The sequence below is a fragment of the Dipodomys spectabilis genome, unplaced genomic scaffold (genome assembly GCF_019054845.1).
Source record: "Dipodomys spectabilis isolate Male_0828 unplaced genomic scaffold, ASM1905484v1 ptg000391l, whole genome shotgun sequence".
In the NCBI taxonomy this organism is placed as follows: Eukaryota; Metazoa; Chordata; class Mammalia; order Rodentia; family Heteromyidae; genus Dipodomys; species Dipodomys spectabilis.
Window position 1 is genome coordinate 626,734 of NW_024871068.1, and position 21,591 is coordinate 648,324.

Below are 21,591 nucleotides of genomic sequence, written 5' to 3' on the forward strand. Positions count from 1 at the left end.
CCTAAAGCTGTCCTACATAGAGAAAACCAACAAGACAAGAATAAAGGCCAAGAAACCACACCCAAACTGAGAATCCGAGAACCATAGGAAGAACCTAGTTGGCACAGCCCCCAAGAAGGTGCATAAGATGGCAGGAACTCCCAAACACCTCTCAGTCCTATCTTCCTACTAACAGACTTAACTCTCCACTTAAGCAACATAGCTTGTCTAGGTGGAGTAAAAAGCAAGATCCTTCTATCTGCTGCCTTCACATTTTGAAAGTGAAAGGCTAGAATAAAATCTACCAAGCAAACAGCCCCCATAAACAGGCAGGATTTGCAATCTTAATGTCAGGTAAAATAGATTTCAAATTAAAGTTAATGAGAAGAGATAAAGAAGGGCGCTACATACTAATTAAGGGATCTCTCCTTCAGGATGATATTACAAATATAAATCATTATTTGCCAAACAATGAAGCACCTAAATTTATCCAAGAAACATTACTTTCTCTTAAATCTCACATAGATCCAAAGACATTAATTTTTGGGGACTTTAACATACCAATATCCCCATTAGATAGATCAACTCAGCAAAAACTCAACAGAGAAACCACAGCTGTAAACAATGCCATAGACCACCTAGATTTGAGAGACATCTACCAAATATTTCACCCAGCAGCATCAGAATACACGTTTTTCTCAGTAGCACATGGAACTTTTTCAAAAATAGACCACATTTTAGGTCACAAAGCACACTTATCCAAATTCAAAAGCACTGAAGTTATAGCTTGCATTCTCTCAGACCACAAGAATAAAGTAGAACTCAACACAAAACCATCAAAGAAAGTCCTGTAGCACATGTTGACTGAACAACAAACTATTGAATCACCAGTGGGTCATGGATGAGATCAGAAACGAAATTCAAATGTTCATAATATTCAACAAAAATGAACATACAAATTACCAGCTCCTCTGGGACACAGGAAAGGCAGTACTCAGAGGCAAGTGTATAGCTCTGAGTTCCTACATCAAAAAATTGGAGAGATATGAAATCAATAATCTAATGAGACATGTGAGCCTCCCTAAGAAGAGCAGCAGGATAAACCCCAACCCAGTAGATGGAAAGAAATAATTAAAATTAAATCAAAATTAAATGAATTAGAATCCATAAAAACTAGAATCAACAAAACATAGTTGGTTCTTCGAAAAAATAACAAATCGACAGACCCTTAGCAAATGTTATTAGAAAAAGAAGAGAAGGGCTGGGAAGGTGGCTCAGTGGTAGAAGGCTTGCCTTGCATGCATGAGGCCCTGGCTTCGATTCCTCAATAGCACATAAGCAAAAAGACAAAAGCCGGAAGTGGCTCTGTGGTTCAAGTTGTAGAGAACTAGCCTTGAGCTGAAGAGCTGAGGGACAGTGCCTAATCTACTATTAGAATGCCTAGCTACAGCAATAAGATAAGATGGAAATATAAAAGGGATTCAAATAGGGAAAGAAGTAAAACTCTCCCTCTTTGCAGATGACATGATCATCTATATAAAGAATTCCAAGGACTCCACTACCAAATTACTCAAGCTGATTCAAAATTTTGACAAAGTAGCAGGTTATAAAATTAACCCTCAAAAATCAACGGCTTTTCTGTATGCCAACAATGAGAAAAGCATGGCTGAAATCAGGAAATCAACACCATTCCTAATATCTCCACAAAAAAAGTAAAATACCTAGGACATAACGTAACCCAAAAAGTGAAGGACCTCTATGATGAAAACTTTAAAAACCTGAAAAAGGAAATCAAAACAGACCTTAGAAAGTGGCAAAAACTCCCATAATCCTGGATTGGAAGGGTCAATGTGGTGAAAATGGCAGTAATTCCCCAGGCTTCTACAAATTCAATGCAATATTTATCAATATTCCAACCTCATTCTTTAAGGAAACAGAAGAAGCAATTCAAAAATTCATATGGAACAATAAGACCCCGAATAGCAAAAACGCTCCTCAACGGAAAGAACACTGCTGGAGCAATATCAATACCAAATTTCAAACTCTACTATAAAGCCATAGTAATCAAAACAGCTTGGTATTGGCACAAGAACAGACCTCAGGACCAATGGAATAGAATTGAAATCCCAGAAATGAACCTACACACCTACAGCCATCTAATCTTCGATAAGGGAGCTAAAAAAATAGAATGGAAGAAAGACAGCCTATTCAGTAAATGGTGTTGCCAAAATAGGTTAACTACTTGTAGAAAACTAAAGCTAGACCTTAGTATTTCACCCTGCACCAGAATCAACTCCAAATGAATCAAAGACCTGGGAGTCAAAGCAGTCACTCTGAAAACTTTAAACAATGGAATAGGAGAAAACCTAGGTCTCCTTTGCACAGGCTGAAATTTTATTTTCTTTTCTTTTTTTTTTTTTTTGTCAGTCGTGGGGCTTGAACTTTGGGCCTGGGCGCTGTCCCTCAGCTCTTCAGCTCAAGGCAAGCGCTCTACCACTTGAGCTACAGCGCCACTTCCGGTTTTCTGGTGGTTTATTGGAGATAGGAGTCTCACGGTCTCTCCTGCCTGGGCTGGCTTTGAATCGCGATTCTCAGATCTCAGCCTCCTGAGTAGCTAGGATTACAGGCGTGAGCCACCAGTGCCCGGCTTGAAATTTTCTTAATAGAGACCCAAAAGCACAGCAACCCAAAGAATGGTTGGAAAAATGGGTTTGCATGAAATTGCAGAGCCGCTGCATGGCAAAGGACATAGCTAGCAAGATCAATAGAAAGCCCACAGATTGAGAGAAGATCCTCACTAGCCATAAAACGGACAAGGATCTCATATCTAACATATACCTGGAACTCAAAAAATTAAATCCCCCAAGATCAAATCCTCAAAGAAACAACTGACCAGAAAATAAGTGGGTTAAATAATTATAGAGAAACTTCTCTGAAGAGGAAAGGAGGATGGCCAATAGACACATGAAGAAATGTTCAACCTCTCTAGGCATAAAAGAAATGCAAATCAAAACAACATTGAGATACCACCTCACCCAAGTTAGAATGGCTATAATCAAGCACTCTAATAACAGATGCTGGAGGGGATGTGGGCATAAGGGAACTTTACTGCATTGTTAATGGATATGTAAACTTGTTCAACAACTTTGGAAAGTAATGTGGAGGTTCCTCAGTGGATTCCACATAGAATTCCCCTATGACCCAGAAATCCCACTTTTGGGCATTTACCCAAATGGACACAAACAAGACCATAGTAAAGCTACCAGCACAACTATGTATATTGCAGCCTTATTTACCATAGCTAAGATATGGAATCAACCCAGGTGCCCCTCAGTAGATGAATGGATCAAGAAAATGTGGTATATATGCACAATAGAATTCTATGCCTCCATCAGAAAAAATGACATTGCTTCATTTGTTAGGAAATGGAAAGTCTTAGAAAAAATTATATTAAGTGACATAAACCAGGCTCAATGAAACATACGTACCACGGTTTCCCTTATTTGAAATAACCAGTATACGTCTGAGACAAGCAGAAAAGGTCAGAGAAGTTGATGTTAGTTGAAATGAACCCGAAGATAAGGATTCAAATGTTTTTTTTTCTTTCTTTCATGCGATTGTTTCTAACATATTTATAATATGATTTCTTCGTTGTTTTGAAGGTCCCTCCCCCATGGTATAACCCCCCCTTTCACTGTATTTGATGTTGGTATACTTTGTGGAGGGGATGGGAAAAAATAAATCCTTTAAATAAGGATACGGGTGGACCCATTGCAGCAATGAGATGTACAAGTCGTTATATAGAAACAAACTTTATAACTTTGGCCGGCAAGAGTGGGGGGCGGGCAAGTGGGTATTTGGAGAGTGTGGGGGATGAGAACAGATGGGAAAGGGAAAAAAAACGAAGAGGCTACAATGCTTGATGAGAAATGTACTCATTATCTTGCCCATGTAATTGTTACAATTCTGTACATTATTTTCACAATAAAATAATTAATAAAAAGATAAATAAATAAACAGTAAGGAGACTCAAGCCTGCTAAAATTAGCATATTTCCCATATGGACTTTAATGGGATTTTTCTATAGGATTTTCATATTAACATAATAATTTCAAAATGGATTACTACAGAATAGATTCTAAGTGTAATATTTAATGCAATTGGATTACTTGAAGACAAAGGTTTACAGAAAAATTTAAATTTCCGATAAGCTGTAATATTCCAATAAACATGTAGAAGAAATAGAATTTAAATATTCACCATTCAAAGCAAACCCTGGCAGGGAAATCTGAAAGACGTTTATTTGGAAACAGGAAGTGGCACTGTGGCTCAAGTGGTACAGGGCTCCCCTTGAGCTGAAGAACTCAGGGATATGTTTGCACCCAGGTCCTGACATTAAACCCCATGTCTGAAAAAAAATAAAATAAAATTTAAAGAATTAAAGCATTAGGGCTGGGAAGGAGGCTCAATGGTAGAATGCTTGTCTTGCCTGCATGAGGACCTGGGTTAAATTTCTCAGCATCACATAAGCAGAAAGAAATGGAGTGGCTCTGTGGCTCAAGTTGTAGAGCAATAGGCTTGAGCTGATTAGCTCATCAGGGACAGTGCCCAGACCCAGAGTTCAGGCCCTCCCATCACCACCACCACCAACAAATTAAAGTATCAAACAACCTGAAGATGTTGTCCAGAATAATGAGTGCGGCATTAACCGTTTACATAACTTGGTGACTTGAAACCTAGTTTACCAGGGGAGGTGGTGGGCAATCTGTGTGTTTGACAAAACCTGCAAAATTATTTTGTACTTTGAAGGAAGGAGATTGGAGGGAATGGGGGGGAAGAGGGGAGGTGTTTGGTGAACTTGCCTTTTGGTTCAGTGGTTGTTTTCTGGAGTCAAATTCAGAGAAATTTTGCTTGCAATCCTAGTTGCATGGGGAGTGAAGAAGCCATGTCCTGGAAGTGGTTTTGTCGTGTCCTCGGCCTGGTTCCAACCACCACTGGATAATAGAAGTCCCACTTCAGGACAAAGATGCCTTGAAGACTACTGATCCACTAGGAAGTTGGACCTAACCACAGTCAGAAAAGGCAAAAAATGCAATGCTGAGGGCAACACTGGAAATCTACACAAGGCAGAGGTTTTTTTTAAATATTTTTTATTGTAAAAATTCTATGCAGAGTGGTTACAATTACATGAGTAGGTTAATGAGTACATTTCCTATTGATCATTGTTACCTCGTCCTTTGTTTTTCCCCTACTACCCTTTCCCTCCCCACCTCTCCAAATCCTCCCTCCTTGGCCCCTGCTGGACATTATAAAATCATTTTCTACACAATGTCCTGTACATCTCATCGTCACAGTGGTTCAACCTGTATCCACATTTAAGCATTCTGCTATAACCTCTCCATTCCCCCAATTACAAAAATGTATATAAAAGATGCAGAACACTGGAATCAAATACAGTGAAAACAGGGATTATACCAGGGATTATACCTACAAAAAAATCACATAGTGCCTTATAAGTATATAAAAAACAAAAGCAAGAAAGAAAAAAAAAACTACTTTTGTCTCTAGCTTGTGGTACATTTTATTTAATATCATCTCATATGGTCATACGTACATAGCTTTTGATCTTCTCTGCTTGGCCTTGACATGAACTAATCCTTGCAAACAAGGGAAACCACGGGACCTATGTTTTTAAAACTTATTTATATCTCCCAATTCTGTTTATCTCAATGAAGGAAAATGTTAGAAAGTAGAAATTATATGTGGCACCTCTTGCTTGCAGTATCACGAAGCGGAGTGGCACTTCCTAATGGGAGTCCTATGATGAAATCCACAGCAGCCCATGTAGACCCATCAAAAGTCTTGTGGTGACATTGAAGCGGGTTCAGGAAACCTTGATGCTGCAGCATATGCAGCACTTGTTGCGGTGGGCTGTAGCCAACAAGGCTCCATCAGTGACCAAACCAATCAACCCAGATTCAGTTGCCAAAGCCAAAAGGGAAGGCAAGGCAGACCCTAACTCCTGCCTTCTATCTGTGCAGCCTACACTGCCAAGGCCAGACCCATTTACCTGCTTTGGAGCCCAGTGAGGTTAGGAGGTGAGCTCATTGCCTCCAAACGGAGCATCCCCAGAATGGCACTGAGAGCTAGGCCCATGTGAACTAGAAGGACAATGGAGGAGGTTACACAGCAAAGCCAAAGGGGCTTCGGGTCCCCGGTGCTGCAGCTGGTGCACTGCAAGTACAGGCTTCTCTATCACTGATGGGCATATGCAGGGATTTCCTTGTACCTGAGTCCACAGGGACCATAAAATGGAGGTCCACAGAGATGCTGAAGGGGCTCCAGGTTGCTGAGCTGCTGCAGCTGTCACCAGCCAGCTGGCAGAGTGGCCAGAACATGGCTCCAGTTCCCAGACTGCCTTAAAGACTGATTAGGTGAACCAAGGCTGGGCTGCCTGGCCCCAAAGGGGCGGAATGCATGTGCAGCCTTCCTTCTCCCATGGATTGTGCCGTGTACAAACATGTTGTCCCCCCACCCCACACCCATGGGGGCAGGCAGTGACCCCAGAACAGAGTCTCCCTGGGATGGCCCACATACTTAGGACCACTGCACACTGGTACCAGCACAGCAGGTAGAGGAGAGGACAGCAGTGGTCTCAACTCCAGCCCCATGCCTGCCAGCTCCTGGGTGAAATGGAGCAACAGAGACAAGGAAGTTAGACGGGCAGGGTGGGTGGGTATCATCTGGCAATGCTGGAAAGCATGCAAACACATCCACTCACTGCACATCCACTGCAAGGGAAAGGGCCCCATTTCTTAGGGGCCCCCCATTTCTTAGGAGGCACCCACACCCACAGGAACTACAGAAATGGAGCTTCACGCGGTGACGTGAAAAATGCTCCAAGGCACAGCCTTGCTGCAGCACTGAATAACTGGCAAAAAAGAAATAAAAAGGAAAGACATCCACTAAAACTTTTCATCAATGATAAGCTGTTATAATTTAAAAAGAGTTTTACTTTCGTCTTGTCCTGTATTTGTGCATGGGGGCCCTCTGAATTATCCAGAAATCTCCAGAATTTCTTCATGCACAGTAATATAAATAAATATAGCTTCTATTCTTTTTTTAAATTAAGTGAGGTTGCATTTAGTTCTTTCCCATGTTTGATTCATGAAAAAGAAATCCTGAACTATATCTGTAAAACATTAAACTCAGGATTTCTTCTGAACTCCTCACTGAAGAAAGAGAATAAAATAACCAAGCAACAGGTATCACCCATATTGTCACTGTGCTAGCTCTCTCTCTGATTAGAAAATATTCCTGCAGATTACTTATGTAAAATGTTTTCCTGCCTGGGCTGGCTTTGAACTGCATCCTCAGAATTCAGCTTCCTGAGTAACTAGGATAATGTGCGTGAGCCACCAGTTTAATCCATTTTTTACTCTTTCCTCAACCCCCTTTAACATGAAACCTAATCATAATCTCAATCTGAATTAACACCAACTGGTTAATGTAAGGAAAATTGTCTCTATATAATTCAATCACACATTTTTTTTGCTTCTACTTCTTAGTGGAAAACTAAATTTTAACCTAAAGCTTATCCTTCCCTAACGCTAACAAGAAATAAAACAGTAACTCACACTTTAAACCAAATGATATCTGAATTTTTTTGGGGGGGGGTCCGGTCGTGGGGCCTGAACTCTGGGCCTGGGCACTGTCCCTCAGCTCCTCAGCTCAAGGCTAGCGCTCTACCACTTGAGCTTCAGCGCCACTTCCGGCTTTTTTCTTATGTGGTGCTGAGGAATCGAACCCAGGCCCTCAGGCATGCAAGGCAAGCGCTCTACCACTGAGCCAACTTCCCAGCCCTGATATCTGAATTTTTAAAGTAACACTGACACTGGTTTTCATTCATTCTAACTTTGATGTCATTCATTCTTCTTAAAATAAGTTGCAGTTTTACACAATATCTTACATCGTTTTCTCATCCTAACCCCAACTGTAACATCTTGCCTAATCCTAAACCTACATATGACCGAATAATCATGTTAATAGCAAGCCTCTATTTCACATTCATCATATCTCTTACTCAGCATGTAGGTCTAAATTTTACTTGCATTTTGAGCCTAAATATTTTTTATTATTATTTTAATTGTGAAAATACCATACAGAGGGGTTACAATTACATGGGCAAAGTAATGAGTTCACTTATTTTATTTTATTTTTTATTTTTTGTGAATATACTGTACAGAGGGGTAACAATTACATGAGCAAGATAATGAGTACATTTCTTATCAAGCACTGCAGCCTCCTCCCTTGTTTACCCTTCACATCCCTTCCCAGCTACCCCCCACTCCCACCCAAGTCTCCTCCCCCACACCCCCCGCACCAAGGTTGTAAAGTTCATTTTCGACATGAAAACTTGTACTTCTTATTGTTGCAACGGGTCCACCTGTATCCTTAAACGACTTGTTTTACCACATCTCCTCCACAAATTCTACCGACATCAAATATAGTGAAAGCAGGGGTTATACTGTGGGGGAGGGACATACAAAGCAACAAAGAAATAATCTTATAAATGCGTTAGAAACAAATGCATGAAAGAAAAAAAAAACATTTAAATACATATCTAAGGGTTCATTTTCCTAACATCACCTTATCTGACCTTTAGTGCTTGACTCATACATATAATAGATATTGCAAATAAATGAAACCATGGGAACTATGTTTCTTTGGGCTTGGCTTACTTCATTTAATATAATTTTTTCCAAGTCTTTCCATTTCCTAACAAATGGGGCACTGTCATTCTTTCTGATTGAGGCATAGAATTCCATTGTATATATATACCACATTTTCTTGATCTATTCATGTACTGAGGGGCATCTGGGTTGGTTCCATATCTTAGCTTTGGTAAATAATGCTGCAAAAAACATAGTTGTGCTGGTAGCTTTAGTGTGGTCTTGTTTGTAAACATTTGGGTAAATGCCCAAAAGTGGGATTGCTGTGTCATAGGGGAGCTCTATGTGGAGTCTTTAGTGGAACCTCCATACTGCTTTCCAAAGTGGTTGAACAAGTTTACACTCCCACCAGCAGTGAAGTAAGGTTCCCTTCTCTCCACATGCCCTCCAGCATCTGTTGTTGTTAGAGTTCTTGGTTATAGCCATTCTAACTTGGATGAGGTGGTATCTCAATGTTGTTTTGATTTGCATTCCTTTTATGGCTAGAGAGGTTGAGCATTTCTTCATGTGTCTATTGGCTATCCTTCTTTCTTCTTCACAGAAGTTTCTCTTTAAGTAATTAGCCCACTTATTTATTGGGCAATTGTTTCTTTGAGGATTTGTTTTTGGGGGATTTAATTTTTTGAGTTCCAAGTATATTTTAGATATGAGACCCTTGTCTGTTGTATGGCTAGTAAAGATCTTTTCCCAATCTGTGAGCTTTCTATTGATCTTGCTAGCTATGTCTTTTGCCATGCAGAAGCTCTGCAACTTCATGCAATCCCATTTGTCCAACCTTCCTTTGATTTGTTGTGTTTCCGGGTCTCTATTAAGAAAATTTCGGCCTGAGCTAAAGAGATGTAGGGTTTCTTCTATTCCATCCTGTAATGTTTTCAGAGAGTCTGCTTTGACTCTGAGGTCTTTGATCCATTTGGAGTTGATTCTGGTGCAGGGTGATATATAAGGATCTAGCTTTAATTTTCTAGAGGTAGTTAACCAATTTTGCCACCACCATTTACTGAAGAGGCTGACTTTCTTCCATTATATTATTTTAGCTCCCTTATCGAAGATTAGTTGGCCATAGGACAGTCCAAACTGTCACTGGAACCACAAGTATTAACATCACAGCATCTCACCACAACTGATTTCTACTCCTACAGTTAATGGTCGAGACAATAACCTAATTCTAGAAAAACAAATCAAAACCGAAGACCAAACCAACACCTGACAAATCAACCAAGAACATAGAGAGACATCTATTAAGATCATAGCTCCCCCAAAAAGAAAATCTCCAAATGGAAAGAACAAATGAGAAAATACAAGAAAAGTGATATCAAGCTAGTATAATTCACACAGTAAATAATCAGGCATTAGAACAGACAATCAAGTACCTAGAAGATAGTTACAAGGACCTAGAAGATAGTTACATATACAGCTGAAAATTGTGATTAATGGAAAGATGGAAAACCTCTACAAGGAAATTTGAGAACAAGATGAGACCAACCAAAGTTTAGCTAAATAATTCACGGATACTACAAACAGAAAGATAAATAAATTCTGAGAAGACAAGGGAGTCCAAGATTAAAATTGATGCCTCGTTAAAAGATATGAGAGAAGACACAGCTAAGAAACAACCCTTGCAACTCCCCCTCTCCCCCAAAAATGTACACAAAGTCCATACAAGACCTAAAGCAAAGTATTAATAAAGAGATAGAACCCCTAAAATTGACCAAATTAGAAGACAGGGAAATCAAAAACAAAGTAGAAAGTCTCCACAGGAAATAGATGACATAGAAGAAAATCTCAGGGTCAAAGACAGAGTAGACATAATTAGAAAAAGGAAATAATCATTTAGAACAAATCCAATAGATAAGAAATGATCTTTCCAGAACTTCAAGACTCAGTTAGAAGATCAAATTTCGGGAAGATAGGTATCAAGAAGGAGAAGAGCAGGAAACTAAATGAATGGGAAACCTATTACAGAATTCTACCAGAGATCATGCCAAACATCCACAGAGATAGGCTCATTCAGAGAAGAGAAGTCTTTAGAAACCAAACAGAATTCAAGAACTGAACAATCCACCACCACATCATAATCCATTAGAGGATCAATAAAGATCAAGGAAAGCATTATTAAAGCTGCCATAGAGAAAAGATTGATTATTTATAAAGGATATACAGTCAGAATAAATACCGATTTCTTAGCTCATATGGTAAAAAGGAGATGCTGGCATGATGTGTTACAAACAGTAAGGGTAAACAACTACCAACCGTGAATATGGTCCCAAGCCAAACTCTCCTTTACATTTAAAGAATATTTAAACATATTTCATGACAAAGAAAACTTGAAACAATGTACCTCCACCAAATCAGTAGGATAGAAGTTAATCAAAAGTATCCTTCTTAGAGAAGATCAAGAAGAAGAGGAACTGGTTATATTAATTTTTTTTATTGTTGTTCCAGGGGCTTGAAGTCTGCGCTTGGACACTGTCCCTGAGCTCTTCAACTCAAGGTGAGTGCTCTATCTCTTGAGGCACAGTGTCACTTCTGTTTTTCTGGTTGGTAAATGGATATGAGAGTCTCAGGGACTTTCCTTCGTAGGCTGTTTTTGAACTGCAGTCCTCAGATCTCAGCTTCCTGAGTAGCTAGGATTACAGCTGTGAGCCAGTGGCCCCAGGCTAAAAATGGGGGATTTTTAGAAAAGAAAATCCACCTCTTCACTTGTGTCTAAACCTCAAATATCACTAATAGAACACTTCACATTCAACTCATTTCATCAGACATTTGTAAATTTTCTCTTTTAGTTCATGTAGGAATACAACAGTCAGTATCAACTCAGCTGTGGGACTGAATCAATTGTATGGAAATTGCTAGCACCTAAATCAAGAAATGTTACATCAAAACAAATTTGACCCACTTTTGGAATAATTGTTTTCTCTTTTTATTACAAATCTTTGCTTGATTACTTCCTAATGTGAGTGATGACATTTTCACTCTTCAGCCTTCATCCACATGTGGTCAAATATTTAAGAATTCAAAGATTTCCATTGATAATTTATTAGGCTGACATCTAAGAAAATGTGGATTTCTGGAATTTGGTCTGCTGTCTTGTTCTTACACACACAGGCTTTCTATGATTTATTTGTTCTACAAGGAATTCTACTTTTGAATCTTTGTGTAACCAATTTTAGTTTCTCTGTTCAGTCTTTCTGACATTCTCTCTGGAGATTCATTTGAGTCTGCCTCATTAAAAATATATTCATCAGCTAAATGACTTTCAGTTTCTGTTTTTCCCTGACTTCGTGTCAGCTGTGATAGCAGCCCTGACTGGCTGTGCTTACTGGAGTTTTTGTTTATTTGTTTGGTGTAGTTTTTTTTTTTTTTGTTTTAGAAGTGTAGGATTACTATTCAAGGTAGTAGCTTCTCTGGGTCCCAGTGGTCCCCTGACCTAGGGTCAATGGGTTTTTCTCCTAAAGATTCAAAAAACAGCTGACTAAATTCCTGTTTAAATTTTCCCAAAATGAGGCAATCTGGCATCCTTGCAAAGGCATCAATAATCCTCTGTAACCACTTACAGAAATGGTCTATCAAGATGGCTTTTCAAGATTGACTGTGAAAAATGTTCATTTCCAATTCAGGACCATAAAGCGGCTCACATCCCAGGGAGCAGAATTTTGGAAGGAAGCTCCCCTTCCTTCCTTCTCTTATTATAGATCAAACCATAATATTCTGCAGTTGTGGCCAGCATGGAACACATTTTCCCAAGAATAATATTCTGTAGTGTAAAAGAGGACCAACTATCAAAATAAATGTGAAAATACTTGTCGACTAAAGACTGATTTATCTTGCTTATATCTGTTGTTATTTTCATTACTTCAAACACATAGATAAATTATATTGGGATTAGACAAGAGGCAAGGGATTAATGAAATAAACATTCAGTTTACTTTCATATATCCAATATAATACACTTAAACCCTTACGGAAAATTAAAACCAACTGGAGAAACAATGTCAGAAATATAAAATAAGCCTCAATATGAATAATCTGGCACAGATGCATCATCATCTACTCATTTGGTACAAAATAATAAAAATTTAATTAATGAATATGACGTTTAAGTATAAACTGAAATAGTCCTCGTGTATATGATTGTATATAATTTTTAGATGTCACCGAGCAGGAATTTAACATGCATGTAGAATTCAAATTTCCACCATTTAAGCTAGATGAGATGAGTAATCCCTCCTGTATTGTGTGGTGTGAATTTCACCACAATGCTGAACTCTTCCACCTAATACTGAGACATGTGCAATAATTTATTATTTCATATTAAAATGAGTGCTGAGTACAAGATACTTTGAATTATTACATTAATTCGCAGAAATGAAACAATAATGATATATTATCTGTTTAAATTCTAATGCTTCTAATTTCACAATTCATGAAATATATTATTAAAATAAGTTTCATTTTTTTCTTTTTTATACCTGGCAGAAATTAAAATTATATATTAAACATTCAATATGAAGTAATCAATAATAACTAATATATTATTAAAATTATGTACTACTAAACTCTGATGTGAATTATCATTCTAACAAATTGTGATGTAAACTACATTTAATAGAATTAATTTAATATTTATTAAACTTACCATCTTGTTATTGTTTCCTAACTGTGTCATTTGTTATTCTTGGTCCAAGTCATCTCTTCACCTCAATTGTTTAATTTTCTATTTTATCTCTATTATTTTGCTGATTATGCATTTTGTTTTCCCTTTCTAGTGACTGACATAAGGCTGAAAATCTGTATGCTAGTTTATTACTTCCTATGTTAAATTGCTGCTCTCCACAGTTGTTCTACTCTTCTTTTTGTAGTACAGAATTTCCCCTAGTCCCATCGACTGTATTGCTACTCCCATATATTTTATTTTTTATTTAAATTTTATTTTCAAGGTAGTGTACAGAGGAGGTATAGTTACATAAGTAAGGTAATGCATTTATTTCTTTTCTAACTTGTTTCCCCTTCCCTCATTTTTCTCCCTCTTCGCTCCCAATGCACCTCCCAAGATTATTTCCAAAATATTGTCTTGTGAGTATCACTGTTGCAGCGGTTCCCCCTTTGTCCTTTGTCTCACCATTTTGTTTTTTCCCTTTCCCTTCCCCAGTTTAGATCAACATATTTACAATACCCAATGTATCAAAATCAAATACAGTGACTATCGGGGATAACCCATAGGTGGGGAAAACACAAAAAAGATAAAAATAAATCATGTAGTACATTAAGAATAACAACAACAAAGAACATATCTTGGAGTTCATTTCATTTAGAATCATCTTATACGGTCATATGTACATAGCTATTGAGTTATTTTGCTCATCTACTAAGATTATACTTGATGTACACAATAATGCTCCCCTAAGAAGAACAACTCCTACTTACTTAGTTTCATTCCTATGTAAGGCCAGTGTTGTCCCCTGTATCCTCATGTTGTACATTACAACTCTATACCTGGTCATACTGTATATCCACTATCTTCTACATTGTGAACTGAATGCCCCAGAAGTTACACTTTGCTTTAATTTATTAAAAAAAATTCCGCCTTAATGTTTGAGGTGTGTGTGTGTGTGTGTGTGTGTGTGTGTGTGTGTGTGTGTTTACAAAGATCAGAACACAACATTTTTCTTCATTTACAATACAACTTTCAGGTCATTGTAAGTTGTGGCAAATGGGAAAGTCTCTTGCTATTTTAAGGATGAAACAGATGATGATATTTGTGCATGTATCACATTTGCTTTATTAGTCTGTAGTTGAACACTGAACTCTGACTTATATCTTGGCTGTTGTGAATAAGAATGAACTATAGATATATTTACGAATTACCCAGTGAGAAATAATCACATGATTGGTGGGTCAGATGATATTTCAACTTTGGATTTCTTTAGAAACCTGCATACTAGTTTCTACAATGAGAATACTAACTAAGAGTGTAGAAAATTTCCTTTTCTCCCCACTCACCAACATTATTACCTTTTGTTCAAAGGTAATAAAAGGCAGGTTTATACTATCTGCAGTAACCCAAACTGGCCTTAGACTTAAATCCAACCTCCTAAATGCTTGGAATTACAAGCCTTTACCACCACAACTGGTTCCATTGATTTTTTTATGAGTTATAATAGTTATGAAGTAGTATCATAGTAATTTTGAATTATATTTCTCGAATGACTTCTACTCAAAAAGCATTAAGCCAGCATAGAAGTTGTATTAAACACAACTTTGTAAACCCACAGGCGATTTTCAGGGCTTTATGGAGAACATGTCTATTCAGACCTTTTGTCCATTTTTAATCCATTTCCTTGTTAATCTCATCTTTAAGCTCTTTAAACCAGATCAATAATTAATTGAAGGTAGAAAAGAAAAAAAATGTAGCAACTCATAACATTTTTCAATTTTCAATAAGATGGTATTGCTTAAATCATTTTCTGTTTACACTTGTGACTATATAACTCAATTTTAGTTAGACCTTTTACAAGGCTGTAATTCATATATTTTACATTGATTGTTCTTTCCAAAGCCTGTTTGTCTAATTTCCCTTGGTTTCTTTCAGTCCCAATGGTTCAAATTTCAAACTGAAGAATAAATAGAAGGAAGCAAACAAAAAATACAGTTCCTCTCATCAGATCATGCCTGTATAAGAATGAGTAAGAGTTCATCCATCTAAGGACCTATGATAGGACAACAGAAAAAGAATTCATTCTTCTAGGTCTTCTTTATCTTTGTGATGTAACTTAAAAGTTGTAAAACACATTATACTGGTCAGATACTTTTATGTTTTATCAGTTTTACACATTTTCGTATGGATTTCATCTCAGTCTACATGATAACTTCATCGTTCTGTCTCTGGTATTTTTACTCTAACAAGACATAAGATAACCAGTTTGATTTACAGCATGAGAAGTTATCCAACTGGCTTGCTTGGAAGCAGAGCATGGTCAATAGATATTAGTTCTGGTTGCTCACTACATGTAATGGTTTCTGTACTACTTATCACATTTTATTTAGTATTTAAAAAAGACTGCTGGCTAAACTCAAACTCATCCATACAAGTTTATATTAAGTATTTCGCAAGTGTTATTTCCTTTAATTCTTAAGATAACATTTGCTATAATGCTAATGTTATTACCATTTTAGTGTTGGAAAAAATTGTAATTAAAGGCAGTAAGTGTATGGCCCAAAGACACAGTGAGTGAGGAAGAAAATGAGTCAAAGTTTCCAAAAGTCTTTCAGCAATACACAAACGGTAGATAAAATCTCTTCATTCTATGACACTCTCAATTCAATATTCATATTGTCCAAGAAATAATAGTATACAATGTCTTGGTGACATTGGGTTATCATGCACAGAACTGAGCTTATAAATTGAGGTACAAAGAGAAGCATATTTCTTCTGTTCCACAGTTCCAGTATCCTTTTTAAAATGTACTAAAACTTTTAAATATCAACACTTACTGTCTTTTAACAATTCCAAAACGAAATAAATTCACATATAATCAATCCAAAATGTTTTAAAAGTAGGAGATGATAAAACAGGCCCCTGTGAAGTAAATTTTCTTCTACTTTATACATTATTCTGAAAGCCTTTTGCTGGTTTATAAGGCCTGTAATCCTACTACTGGGGATAACTACTCAGGAGCCTAAGATCTGTGGATAACATTTGGATGCCTATCAGGGCAAAATAAATTCATAAGATTATTTTTCAAAAATTTTAATGAACTAGCAAAGGGCCAGGAATGGAGATGTAGCTCATTTAGTAGCTCACTAATAGAGCGAAAAGTAATAGCAAGACCTTGAAGCCCTGATTTCAAGCTCTGAGCATGCCAACACACATGCAAGTGTGTGGGCACACTTTATTCAAAATTTGTTCAAAATACCTTCATATCAGTGTTTTTCATTAATTTCTTAACGATATTATGAGTGAAATAAAGGAAATAAACTCTTCTATCTCAGAACATTTTTATATGTTTTCATTGCAAAAATGCTGTACAGAAGGGTCACAGTTACACGAGCAAGGCAATGAGTATATTTCCTAACAAGCATTGTTAACTCCTCCTTTATTATTCCCCTACTATCCCTTCCCTTCCACCTCCACAAGTCCACTCACCTCCTCCCTTCCCCTGCCTCAATTGTAAAGTTTATTTTACAACATAGTGTCTTGTGCATCTCATTGTTACAATCAGTGAACCTGTATCCCTATTTAAGCATTTTCTTTTTCTTCTTCCCATCCACAAATTAGAAGAGACTATAGACAAGATGTAGGCGCACCAACTTCAAATACAGTGAAAACAGGTGTTATAACATGGGGTCGGAACATATAAAGAAGCAAAAAAAACAAAACAAAACAAAAAAAACCACACTGTATGTTATAAGTATGTGAGAAACAATAGCAAGAAAGAAAAATCCACTTGTGTCACTAACTTCGGTTCATTTCCCTTAACATAATCTTATCTGGTCATATGCTCATAGCTTTTGACCTTTTCTGCTTATCCCAGACATATATTAGTTATTGAAAATTAGGGAAACCATGGGACCTATGTTTATTTGGACTTGGCTTACTACACTTCATAATCTATTTCCGAAGCCTTTCCATTTCCTAACAAATTAGGCGATGGAATGACAGGAGTTTGCCTGTCATCCTTAAGCAGGGGCCATGTTAATCTTCTCGGTATCATTCCAAATTTAGTGTATATGATGCTTCCTCACTGCTTCTCAGGGAGCAGAGGAGGGAAGGCCTTCTCTCACTCTCCAGTACTGGAGATCTCCATCTTGGATACTGACAATGCTCGATGGAGCTGCTAGCTCCAACTTAAGCTTTGGAAGAAAATTGGAGTCATTTAGCAGGTCACAAGAACCTAAGCTGACCTGCCAGACTCAGCTCCACCCAGAGAAAAGTCACCCAGCTCGGGCGCCAGCCATAGGAGTGGCTTTCTTCACTGGGTAATCAGAGCCAGAGGCTTCCCCTCCCTTTAGCAGCCTTGACAATCAATTGAAATTCAGTAAAAATTATCCCGGAGAGTGGCTCCAGGCTGGGCTCTGGGAGTTTCTCACAAACTAGCCCCCGGGAAAAGCTAATGTTTGCTGAAAGTCCTCAACTCTACCCAGAACCTAGCCTCATCACAGCATCTCCAAACTTGAGGAAAAAGCCATCTCCCTCTTTTGTGATACTCAATGCATATCTCCCTTCCATTGAACTAATCTGGGAGGAGGATCACAAAATCCTGGGTAAAGCAGAGCATTTTTCTGCCTGTTCAAACAAACTGACGTAAGAAACCAACCAAGCCACAGGAAAATCAAACACCACAAGCAGACTAGAGACTCCAACAAGAGGCTGGTTATGGACATAAGGGAGATACATGATTTTTCCGACCCCTAACAAAAAATTTTTTTCTTTTTTCTTTTTGGTACCTTTTATAAAAACTTTTTTCTAAAACTTTTTTAAAATTTTTAATTTTTACCTTTTTTGAAAAAAATTGTTTTCTAGTAACTTTTTTTCCTCTTATAATTTTTATTTTAGGGGTATATGCGTGTGTGCGTGTTTCTTTCTTTTCTTTTAAAAAAATTCTTTTTGTTTTTTGTTTAGCTCTACTGAACTTCTGATCTTTTCTTCTTTCTTTCTTATCCTTTTCACCTTTTCTTCTCTTTCGTTCTTCTTTATGCGATTTAATTGTTGTTCTGCACATCCTCAGATAAACCCGTAGTCGATTAGTAGACCTTATCCCCCATTGTGTACACACTTAATGCACAAATTCATTACTCAATTAAAAACCTCTTAGACTTAAATTCCTTAATAGCAGTACTACCTCTTTATACCTATATAATATTTTAAGTATTTTTATTTTTAAATTTTTCACATCTCCTTTATATTCCTCCCTGCCTCTCATTATATTCACGTTCTTCTCTGAATAGTTTGTATTCATTTCTGCTTCATATTTTAAATTTTTACTTTTCTATTTTTCTTCGTCACTTTTTTCCCTTTCCTTTCTTCTTTTTTTTCGCTCTCTACTTTCATACTATCCAACTTATTTCCTTCTTTGAGATTAGGACTCAGTTAACTCTCCCTGTACATTCCCACATCATTCTATTCCTATTGTTAACCCACATCTCTCCCTAAACCTAATAATTTCTGGTTTACCAAATTCTTCTTCATGGTTCGCACCCCATTAATATATAGTTGTTAAATGTTGAATAGATGTATCTGTTGAACTAGACTGTATCTGCAGAATATTGACTGTGCAAATACAGACTTTGGTTGATGCTTGCCTTAAGAAAGTGTTCTAGCAAAAAACTGGTGTTATTTTCATCCCAAATGGGCAGAGTAAGCTGGAAAAACACAAGAAAAATGGCAAGTCCGGATATCTCCACTCCCACTCATGATAATCAGGGAACAGAACAGATAATGAATAATCCACTGCTGGCAAACATGATAAATGAAAATATTGAAAACATACAAAGGACTCTGTATGAGCGTGACAGGGAGAGAGAGGAGGCAAACAAAAGGTCAATGCAGGAAAAGATTGAAAACTTACAAAGGACTCTGTATGAGAGTGATAGGGAGAGAAAAGAGGCAATCCAAAAATTTATACAGGAATATCATGAGCGTGAGGAAGCTACTCAAAAAATGATACAGGATTTGCGTGAACAGCTTGAGAATACTCAAAGAGAAAGACAGGAATGGTGTGAGCAGGCTGAGAACACGCAAAGTGAACTACAGAAATGGCATGAACATCAGGAAGCTAAGCAAAGAGTAATACAGGAATTGATAGAGCAGGATGAGTATACACAAATATCACTGAAGGCATTCATGGGAGCCATTAAAAAAGAGCTGAGGGAAGTCAGGGAGACCACAAAGGGAAAGCTGAATGGAACCCAACAGAAGGAATGGGAGTCCAAGGTAACCATAAACAATCAACTAAGTGATTTTAGAATAAACATTGAACACCCAATTAAGGAAGTAAAGACGTTCATTCAAGATCTAAAACAAAGCTGCAACAAAGGATTTGAAGCCATCAAAGCTGACTAATTAGAAGGAGAAGAATTTAAAATTAAAGTAGAAAGTCTTGACAGCAGGTTAGAGGATGCAGGAGATCGAATCTCGGGGATTGAAGACAGCCTAGATAGTATAGAGAAAGAACATACAACCATCCAAGACAAGTCCAAGAAATATGATAGATCTATCCAACACTTGGAAGACACCATCAGAAGGCCTAATCTGAGGATAATTGATGTAGAGGAGCACCTAGAAACAGAAGTTAATGGTCTAGGAAATTTGTTTAACAGGATCCTAGCAGAGAACTTCCCAAGCATGCAAAAAATAGGCCTATTCAGATACAAGAAGCTTTTAGAATTCCAAATAGACCAGACCAGAATAGGAAATCCCACTGTCACATTATAATCCACACAGGATCAACTCAGACCAAGGAAAAGATCCTTAAAGGTGTGAAGGAGAAAAGATGAATAACTTATAAAGGGAAACCAATTAGAAACACCACAGATTACTCAGCAGAGACAATCAAGGCAAGAAGAGCCTGGAATGATGTATGCCACCCCCTAAAAACAAACAACTATCAAGGAAGAATACTCTACCCAGCTAAACTCTCCTTCATAACTGAAGGCCAAATAAAAACCTTCCATAGCAAAGAAAAATTGAAACAATACATCTCCACGAAACCAGCCCTACAAAAGATTCTCAAAGATGTCCTACAAATAGAAAACCAACAAGACCATAATAAAGGGCAAGAAACTGCACCCACACTGAGAATCCAAGAACCATAGGAAGAACCCAGTTTTAGGAGCCCCAAGAAGGTGGATAACAAGGCAGGAACTCCCAAATACCTCTCAGTCCTATCTCTCATTATTAATGGACTTAACTCTCCAATTAAGTGACATAGACTCTCTAGTTGGATTAAAAAACAAGATCTTTCTATCTGGTGCCTTCAGAAGTCACATCTTGCCAGTAAAACAAACACATTTTCAATGTTAAAGTTTGGAACAAAATCTACCAAGCAAGCGGCCCCCATAAATAGTCGATAGTTACAATCCTAATATCAGATAAAAGAACTTCAAATTAAAATTTGTGAGAAGAGATAAAGAAGGTCGCTACATACTAATTAAGGGATCTCTCCTTCAGGAGCATATTACAATTCTAAATATCTATTCGCCAAACAACGGAGCACCCAAATTTATCCAATAAACACTACTTTCCCTCAAATTCCACATAGATCCAAAGAAATTAATTGTTGAGGATTTTAACACACCAATCTTCCCACTAGATAGATCAACTCGGCAAAACCTCAACAGAGAAACCGCAGATCTAAACAACTGCACAGATCAACTAGTTGTTACAGCCATCTACTGAATATTTCACCCAGCAGCTTCAGAAGTTTGCTTTCTGAGCAGCACATGGAACATTTTCTAACATAGACCACATTTTAGGTCACAAAGCAAACTTGTCCTAATTCAGAAACATTGAATTTATATCACGCATTCTCTCTGACCACAAGGGAAGAAAATTAGAACTCAACACCGAAAGCCACCAAAGAAAGTCTTGTAACACACAAAGGCTGAACAAAACACTATTGAATGACCAGTGGGTCATGGAAGAGACTAGAAAGCAAATTCAAATTTTCATGATATTCAACAAAAATGAGCACACAAATTACCAGCTCCTCTGGGACACAGTAAAGGCAATACTCAGAGGCAAATTTGTAGCTCTGATTTCCTACATCAACAAATTGGAGAGATCTGAAACCAACAATTTAATAAGACATCTGAACTTCCTTGAAAAAGAGCAGCAAGATAAACCCCAATCCAGTAGACAGAAATAAATAATTAAAATTAAATC

At 37.5% G+C, this 21,591-nt stretch overlaps 1 non-coding gene across 1 annotated transcript; it reads right to left on the bottom strand.

The window, feature by feature from the left end:
• Positions 1 to 17,346: 17,346 nt before the first annotated feature.
• Positions 17,347 to 17,453, bottom strand: LOC122096810. Its single transcript, XR_006145404.1, has one exon. It is a non-coding gene; the product is annotated as a U6 spliceosomal RNA (small nuclear RNA).
• Positions 17,454 to 21,591: the final 4,138 nt, after the last annotated feature.